General features: G+C 41.3%; 1 protein-coding gene and 1 long non-coding RNA gene across 3 annotated transcripts in view; one reads left to right on the top strand and one right to left on the bottom strand.

Annotated features, from left to right (window-relative positions):
* LOC116704032 (uncharacterized) overlaps positions 1 to 4,182 on the bottom strand; it is an 11,230-nt gene extending 7,048 nt beyond the window's left edge. The window contains exons 1-2 of the long non-coding RNA XR_004335568.1: positions 4,010 to 4,182; positions 3,374 to 3,383 (exon numbers count right to left, since the gene is read on the bottom strand). This is a non-coding gene — a long non-coding RNA (uncharacterized LOC116704032). The remainder of the gene's footprint in view (positions 1 to 3,373; positions 3,384 to 4,009) is intronic.
* cntfr (ciliary neurotrophic factor receptor) overlaps positions 1 to 6,414 on the top strand; it is a 252,365-nt gene that overhangs the window by 186,081 nt on the left and 59,870 nt on the right. The window lies entirely within an intron of this gene.

Here is a 6,414-nt window from a genome sequence, read left to right as displayed (position 1 = left end):
AATAAAACCTTCCTCTTATTTGTGAATTAAGAAAAGAATGTGACCCGTTTCAACTCCATCCCTCAAAGAATCAAAATTGAGAATTGATAAGAACCGGAATCGAAAGTGGGTGCTCAGTGTATTCCGTGGATGCTTGAGCCCCCGAGCACCCACGTGTGCCACACTATCAGGTTAAATTCTTTTGAAATGAAACATTGCAGTTGGTGCTAAGTGGAGCGTCTGTCATAGTGTGATTGGTTATGTCCCTGTCAGTCCCCTGCTCCATTGATTCTTAATTTCCCACGAAGCTGATCGCGGTTCTATGCTAGTTAAACTTTTCATCTCCAATCCTGTCTGTATTTATGAGAAGTGGCGCTCTACAGAGTTGAAAAATACTTTACCACTTTATCATCAAGTTAGTAGGCGTGTGTGTTTGTGTCGACCGCTGTCCATCTCCTGAGGTTCTGAAATGTTTCTGAAACATTTTTTGACTACTTTTAAAGGACGGAAAATATAAATGTCTATGGCTACAGCTATTATTTTGACTATCCATTTGTAGAAAATTGTGGAACATACTGTACATTGATGACCATAAAATGAAATTGCGTATTATGCCCGTCAATAGTCCAAAACGCAAAGGTATTACTGATTTAGACATTGAAAAAGAAAAAACTACAAATTCTCACATTTGAAAAACTGGAACTACCATAGTTACATATTATAGTCTAGACTAGCTGAATTGCACACTTAATTTGTTACTTTCAGTGGATTGAGTGTGTGGTTTCAGTCCAACCATAAGATTGAGCTTTTATCAGACCTATCGGTCGTACATGGTGACACAGTGCTCCCCTAAACTAGGTAGCACTGTGGGACTAAGCGCTGCATGTGTGAAAACTTTCTCGCTCTGGGTTTGTGGAGGAGGTGCTGTTGTCTGATTCTTCTAAAGGAGATTAATGAAAAGATTACAAACAGAGAAGGAGGGGACAGACGGAGGGACGAGAGCGAGGCCGGGAGGGAGGGAGTAGACGGGTAGGAGGCTTGAAGTGTGTGTGTGTGTGTGTGTGTGTGTGTGTGTGTGTGTGTGTGTGTGTGTGTGTGTGTGTGTGTGGAGACTTCTCTGTGAAGTCCATTCATGCCCTGCTCAATCAATGGAATTCTTTCTCCCGCTCTCCTTGGTTTTGCCTGTTTCTTTCACATTTTCTCATTCCCTCACAAAATCTCTCTCTCTCTCTCTCTCTCTCTCTCTCTCTCTCTCTCTCCATCATCTGGGTAGTCTCTCGCTCTTTCCGGCTCTCTTTCTTTTATGGTTTCTATCCATCTCTCGCACCACATTCCTCCTGTCTTGCCTGTCACGGCCTTATGTCTGTGATGTCATTCAGGACAAAGAAGCCAAGCTTGCAAGGAATGTGAGACTGACTGAGAGAGACAGAAAGAGAGAGAGAAAGAGAGAGAGAGAGAGAGAGAGAGAGAGAGAGGAGGAAGTGAGAGTGAGGACCGTGCGGGGGGGGGGGGGGGGGGAGAAGCAGAGAATGAGTGGAAAAAAAGTCAAAGAGAAAGGGAAACATGGAGTTTTTGGAAGATAAAAGAGTAAATGTCGACACAGTGAGTCACAATGAGTCAAACAGACGTCTTGAAGAGACAAGGAAATGTGAAAATATTTGTGGTAATAAAAAAAATATGGATTCTGCAAAAGGTGTTAGAAAGTTGCTGGAAAGTTGCAGGGCGACGCCATGGGAGACAAAGTGAAGGTACTGAGTGAGGTGAAAGGGACAGGTGCTTGTTGGTGTCCTACAAACAATGGGAAGTTATTGTATTTGGGCTGATATGTCCTGTACTATCACAGTCAGAAGTTGGAGCTGCACCAGAAGGAGTGGCACATTAGGGTTGGGTACCGAAACCCGGTTCCACTATGGAACCGGTTCCTACGCAACCGGTAGCAGGGCTGTAGTACTAAATTCCGGTCTTAGACTCGAGTCCGCACTCATGACCGTTTTTCTATGGTCTCAGACTCGCTGGTATTTGGTCTCGAACTTGTCTCGGCCTCGGCCACTGGTCTTGCCAAATATGGCTTTTTGTCTTGACCGAGTACAGGTGTCTTTATTATGTTAATAGTAATATTGGAGGGAGAAAGAGACACAGTTTAGGCGGGGATGTTGCATGGTTTTTCACAAGTTTAGCTAGATTAGAACATTAGAACATTAGTACCACAGCTTTAACCTAGCCTGCTAGGTAAAACCCTAGGCACACATTTCATAGAGGCATTTAAGATACTTAAAAACCCTAAGAGCCCAACAGCAACAAGTTGTGGCAACAATGGCACTTCTTCTCAGAGTCCAAACTAATTCAAATCTGAAAACAGGGACTTGATACACATGTTTTAATGTGAGTTTTGCTTTCCTGGGATGTCTTTAAATCCAAATAAAGTCCATCAATCCAACCTTCAGAAATCATAGTAAAAAAATCCACTCCTCTTCCAATCCACTAAACTTGCCTTAGAATCGTCACGTTTTTAAGTTTTCTTCAATATCAAAGTAATCCAGTATGAGGTTTCTGTCCATCCATGAGTATATTGCAAACAGAAACTGCTAATAGCTTATCTGGCATACTTTTAATGGTGGCATTTTGCCAAAATGTGAATTAGGTAAATGAAAATATAGTTAAGAACAGATGGAGAAAAAAAACGCAGTGCTCAAGTTGTAGACCACAGCTAACTCATGGACTCCATGGCAACAATTTAACTTCCAGTTTGGATCCACTAAAGTAGCTTGCAAACTATAGCTTCAACACTTGATGTATTTGATCAATAATATAAAGTAGTTTCATGTTGCACTATGAATATGGGATAGTAGGTAGTAGTAGGTCACAGTGTAGATCACAGTGTCAGACTTAGAAAAGCCCTGGTTTAGAATAATAAAATCCCCCAAATCAGGTTGACTAAATATTAGCTTAACTTAACATAAGCATACAGAATCCTTGTAGCAGCGTTACAGTTTGCGTTGTCTTTCTTTTTGTATTTTTTACTTTCAAAATGTCAGATGTCTTAAATGTGTCAACATTGCGTGAGGCAAACACAATGATGTTTGGTAACATTAGGAGCTTTTCATCATTTATGTTATAATGAAACTGTATGTACTGCAGAGTGGGGGTGGCTGGGGTGTGTACAAAATAACACATTTCCCCAGACAAGTTAATTGGATGTTTTCTCATATAAATGTCATTGAATATAATCAATTGAAGGGCATTAAAGTTGGTAGTTTATTTACAAAATTACTTTTTTATCTGACTTATATGAACAATTCTGAACTTTGTGGATTCAAATATATTCTAAATATAATGTAATAATCATCTTGTTAAGCACTTTCCAAAAAGCAGGTTGTGCTTCCCGTAAGTTGACAGATCAAACACTAACTGTGAGTAAATGATAAAAGGAAATGGAGAACCTATGTATAAGTATAAAAGATGTTGCGGAGTAGAATAAAATGAGCTTAACCAAATCACATAAAAGAAGGAAAGAGACAACTAAGATAAAAGTGGGTTTTGAGAAGAGGTCTGGCATCCTTAACTAACTAACTTTCCCTGAATAAGGTCACCAAAACTGAACTGATATGATGTAACATAACTCCAATGCATGAACCAAACATAACTAAACCAGACTGATCTCATTAAGAAGCGTATGACATGCCAGTTTGTATGCCATTATTGGCATAATATCAAGACACATACTGGCTTTTAGCGTGTTTATGAATGCCATTTGGCCTCCAGTGACTTACATTAGCTTGTGATTGCGTGTAAATTGACACCGTAGAGAGGAGTATAACTCTGCGTGGGGAGGATCGTGTCCCGCATGGGGCATTTGCTTCGTGTTACAAGTTAGATGTTGATTTTCCACGTTGTTTTCTTAAACCCAACCAGTTCTTCTTTTCCTAAACCCAACCCCTGTTCTTCTATTCCTAAACCCAACTCGCGTGTGACGTTTCCTAAACCACACCATAGCCTCACAATAACGCGTAGCCTTGCAGTAACACACCACATGGCTTTAGAAAGTGGCGTGTGTGTTTACGCTGTGACGCTGCAGACTGCCATCCGCTGTATACAGTAACACAACGTAGACATACACGCGGATAGCTCAGCATGCGTACAGATAACAAGCCACTTGGCTTCAGGAAAGTGTTTGTTTACGCAAAGTTATGATACCACATTGAACTAAACAAGTGTGGTTGTTGTAGTTTTTGAACAAATAGGTAGGATTGGAATAGTTGGAGTTAATTGCCTACAAAGTATTTGCGATTGTTAGTTAGCTTAAGTCCCTGTTAAGTTACAATGGGAACAGATAGTGACGTGTTCCCCGATGTCAGCTCTCCTCAAATACACTATCACCTATTGACCTATTAACTATTAACAACAAAAGTGGTATGAATGCATCACGTTCCCCATAGCAACGTTGTCGGTGAATAAGAAAAATGCATTCAAAGTTCTTAAAAAAAATGTAGGGGTCAATTGGTCCAGAAATGTGGGGTCAGTTTCCTCTTCACTTCCTTGAGCTACTCCTGTTGCCAGGGAGCACTTCCCTGTTGGGTGTTTGGGAACTATTTTGATCCTCCAGGGAAATGAGGAACAGTGGTCTTCCTACGCGGTGCTGGTATGCGTGTTCTTACATACCGATGTTGTCATTTGCGTGCTCCTGTGAATGAAATGGATAAAGAACATAGCAGAGTTCCCAAGCTTGTCAAGACGCTGAATAAGTAAGTCCATATATCCAGTGAGTGACATAAACTGTCAGCTGTGTTTTTTCTAAACCCTCTCTTCCATTGATGTCAAGCTTCAACAATTGTATCATTATACAATAGATAGAGGAAGATAAAATGCATGATTCAATTCAATTGTATTCATAGTATCAAATCATAACACGAGTTATGTCAAGACACTTTACAGACAGAGTGGGTCTAGACCACACTCTATGATTAAACGGACCCAACAATTCGAGTAATTCACCCATTTAGTGTGACAGTGGCAGGGATGATAGAAAATAATAGAAAGGGTAAAGAATGAAAGCAGAAGCCAACCAGCTGAAAGGCAGAGAAAGAAAATGGAACATCAGGGGAGAGCAGAGAATCACATTGATATTCTGACTAAGGCAGAACCACTGTGTGTGTTCCAATTGAAGCATATTTGGGTCCGACCACACACACACACACACACACACACACACACACGTGCATGTAGAGTGTTACGTCTCTACAGAGGCCTGTCCGTCAGTCTGACACACTGATGGATGAACCTGTCAGTGCCTGTGTGTCTCCCTTATCAGGCGGTCAAATACCCCTCTTTGTAGACCACACACACACACACACACACACACACACACACACACACAGGCATGAACTTATGACACACTGAGCCACTTGCAAAGAGGAAGGAATAGCTGAACAGTTTGAAGGTTAGAGTTAAAGAAATCAGTAAACTGGAGAGATTGGGAAATGTGAGAAGAGATTTTTTTCTTTTTTTTCTTTCTTTATGAGCTGTCCTCCCGCCATGAATGTCAAACAAACTCAGTGATACTGTGTCATGCTGATTAACAAGAGAAGCTAAAGGAGCTAAAACACCCATGATGTGTTTACTTACACGTTACAGTGATATGATAAAAAAAAAATATTCAGTAACAAGTAGTTTAAAGGATTACATTTGGAATTTCAGTAATGAAAAAGTTACCAAACCCATTAATCCGCCATCACTGTGACAATTTGGGTTTCCGCCAGAAAAGCTGTTAGGCCCGCCGGCCAAGTGTCTGTCATTTTTGGCCGAGGAAAAAGGAGCGGCTTGTCACTAAAATAAAAATGGCTGGTCCACTTTGAAGATCAGGTAACCTTAAGTGAGCCTGGGCTGAAGTTGTGGTTAACTTCAGGGCGAACCCACTTCACTTTAATCAGCAGCTGGTGCGAAAGACGTGGGAAGTAAGTTATTCACCAAAAACAGCAACAAACTGTACACACACTGCACTGCTAGGAGTCCTGTAAGGAGTTTGCTAATTGAATAACACATTTTAGTTTTAAAAGGCATTTTTATCAAAATTGTCCTGATGCTTAGGCCCAGCAGGGAGTCAACTTAGGCCCAGCGTTACAATACACAGGAAGCAGATACCCTGGGTGGACTGCTGCGAGATGTATTAACTTGGCACAGGGATGGGAGATGTGGAAAAGTGGGAAATTGAGCCTCCCTGTCATTCTGAAGTTGTCTTATTTACATGTTCTATTAGGTAGGGGTGGTTAGAGACAGAGAGCTCTGGTGGTAGAGCAGTTACCAATCGGATGGTCGGTGGTTAGATCCCTGCAGTTCCGTTTTGAAGTGTCCTTGGGCAAGTCTTTGAAACCCGAATGGCTCCTATTGCTGCGCCATGGGTGTGTGAATGTGTGTGAGTGTTTATCTGATGAGCAGGTG

This window comes from Etheostoma spectabile, chromosome 16 (assembly GCF_008692095.1).
Source record: "Etheostoma spectabile isolate EspeVRDwgs_2016 chromosome 16, UIUC_Espe_1.0, whole genome shotgun sequence".
Lineage (NCBI taxonomy): Eukaryota > Metazoa > Chordata > Actinopteri > Perciformes > Percidae > Etheostoma > Etheostoma spectabile.
The sequence above is the reverse complement of the archived record's forward strand: the minus strand, read 5'-3'. Positions and strand labels throughout refer to the sequence as shown.